Raw genomic sequence first — 2,652 nt, 5'->3', positions numbered from 1 at the left:
AGACATAGTTGCCAGACCATATTGAAAAATTGATTTTATAACATTAATATTATTATTGTCTATAAAAGTGATGACAGATAGAATCTTATAAGGAACACTTTTACACCTGCACATTCCTGCAATTATCCAATGCCTAAAATTCATAGCTAAATTCATAGTTAAACATCAGAATGCAGAAACATATTATGTGGAAAAATATACATGACTGTTGGTGCCAGATGGAATGGTTTGAATATTTCAGAAACTGATTTCCACACATTTTGGGGAAAAAAGAGCAGGTAATGTTTTTTCTAATCTCCAACTGTCCAGTTGCGGTTAACCTGTGCCTACGGAAGCCTCAAATTCCTGGAGTGGAACCCAATGAGGTCTTCTGCTGTTGTAGCCCATCTGCCACAAGGTTCAATGAGTTATGCATTGTGAGATGCTTTTTAGCTCACCCCAGTTGTAAAGAGTCTTTGAGTTACTGCAGCCTTCCTGTTAGGTCAAACCATTCTCTTCTGACATCAACAAAGCATTTCTGACCCAAAAAACTGCTCTCAGTGGATGTCTTGTTTTGTTTTTCTCACCATTTTGTGTAAACTCTAGAGACTGCTGTATATAAAAATCCCAGCAGATTGTGAAATACTCCAACCAGCTCATCTGGCATCTATAATCATGTGACTTTCCCCATTCTGATATTTGATTTAAAAATCTGACCTGCATGATTTTATGCATGACATGTGCTTGTAATAAAGTGAACGGTGAGTATAGTTAGATCTTAAATCCACTGTGCAGTGTATTTTTGTTTTTTTTTACAGCTCAACTGATTCACTGACTCGACTCAGCAGCTAATTATAAGGCATTCGTGTGTTAAATCAGGTGTGCTAAAGCTGGCAAAACATCAGGCGGTGTAAAAGGTTATGGTTTAGACGTTATCATGGTGTTACCTCTGATTCTGACCAGACTATAATCTGCTGGCAAAAAAAATTCTGAAAAACTAATAGATAAATAACTTTGTGTAACACAACAACTCACTCACGGAACTGGTCCCTTATACTGTTATGCCTTGTATGTTTTTCAGACCTTACAGTATACTTATCACTTCCTACACACCAGTCCTGTTATACACTTACACACAAAAGCTTGTTATTACTGTCTGTGTATGTAAATAATTGATGTAGACAATTCAATAGCTCCAGCTAATTGTTCAACTGGACTACTGAGTCACACTGTTGTTCGATATTAATCCTTAATCCCTGTACAAACCAAGCTGCTTTATTATGCATGCTAGCTTTATTAATTATGTATGTTTATGACAAGTGAGAAGAGTACATCATCATTATGTATACACTCTCTTGGGCCCTGTGTTACTTTTTTTTTTCTTTACTGAAGGTGGTTAAAAGGGCTATTAAGGATTAACACAAATGTAAACATAATAAGCCCTTTATCCATTTAGGGGATTAGAAATGACCATGGAGACTGGAGCAAAAGAGGAAGCAGTGCTCTCACTCAGTTGTGTTTCTTCTTCTCTCTTCCCCTTGATTTTTGTATTAAAACTCAAAAAAAGTAATGTTGCCTCCACAATCAGATCTTTGTTAGACACCTTTCACTGGCGAGACTAATGTTGACATGTACACTGTATATGCATTTAGCTGTCTATCCTATAAATATAGCGTGTAGATCGCCTGCATATAGCCATGCAGCAACGGGCCTCCAAGTTGTTCCTTAGCAACAGGCAACCTGTTTGCATGGCGACAGATGGTTAGTTAAGTTATTTTCGTTGGAAAAATAGGAGGGAGGGTATGCGAAAGGGCTGCGTAGAGAGATAGAAAGGGAGAGAGAGTTCAGGATCACAGTGATGTTTCCACTTAGCTGGGGGAATTGGCAGCCTAGCAACACAATGTAAGAGATGTCCCTTAGCAACCGGATGGGCATTGCCTTCGCTCACACACTCTTTGTCATGGAGTTACATGCAATGACACATTCACAAATTAGTAGACCTGTAACTGTAACTTTTATTACCAGCTGCCCTCTTGTGATCTACCCTGCATACTTTCCAATGCGCATGCTAACAGTTTATTGAGTTGAAGTTATGATTTATAGGACTAATAGTGGCGAAAAAATATTCAGATGGACATAGTTATTCAAGATCCTAGGAAAGAAATAAGGAGAAAATGCATTTTAGTGACGCTAGAGGTGAGTCAGAGGTGTTTGTGTCTGAGTTTGCTGCACATTAAAATAGTTTCTTCTTTTACAAAGGCTTGAAAAACTTGAAATACTGTAAAATAACCAATACATTTTTCTTATGTAATACCTATGTCACATCCAGTCCAACATTCCAGTCCACACATTGGGTCGTTCCCAGTCACCTGTTTTTTATCACACCTGTCTTTCTTTATGTTCATTATCCCTCTCTCTCTCTCTCTCTCTCTCTCTCTCTCTCTCATACATATATATATGTATATATATATATATATATATATATATATATATATATATATATATATATGTGTGTGTGTGTATGTATATATATATATGTGTGTGTGTGTATATATATATATATATATATATATATATATATATATATATATATATATATATATATACACACAGAATAACACTTTGTTTTCTGGTGTTTTTTTTCTTCCTCTCAAGGCTATGTGACTTTTCATT

The sequence above is a fragment of the Ictalurus punctatus genome, chromosome 2 (assembly GCF_001660625.3).
Source record: "Ictalurus punctatus breed USDA103 chromosome 2, Coco_2.0, whole genome shotgun sequence".
NCBI lineage: Eukaryota > Metazoa > Chordata > Actinopteri > Siluriformes > Ictaluridae > Ictalurus > Ictalurus punctatus.
Note: the sequence above shows the minus strand (reverse complement) of the source record.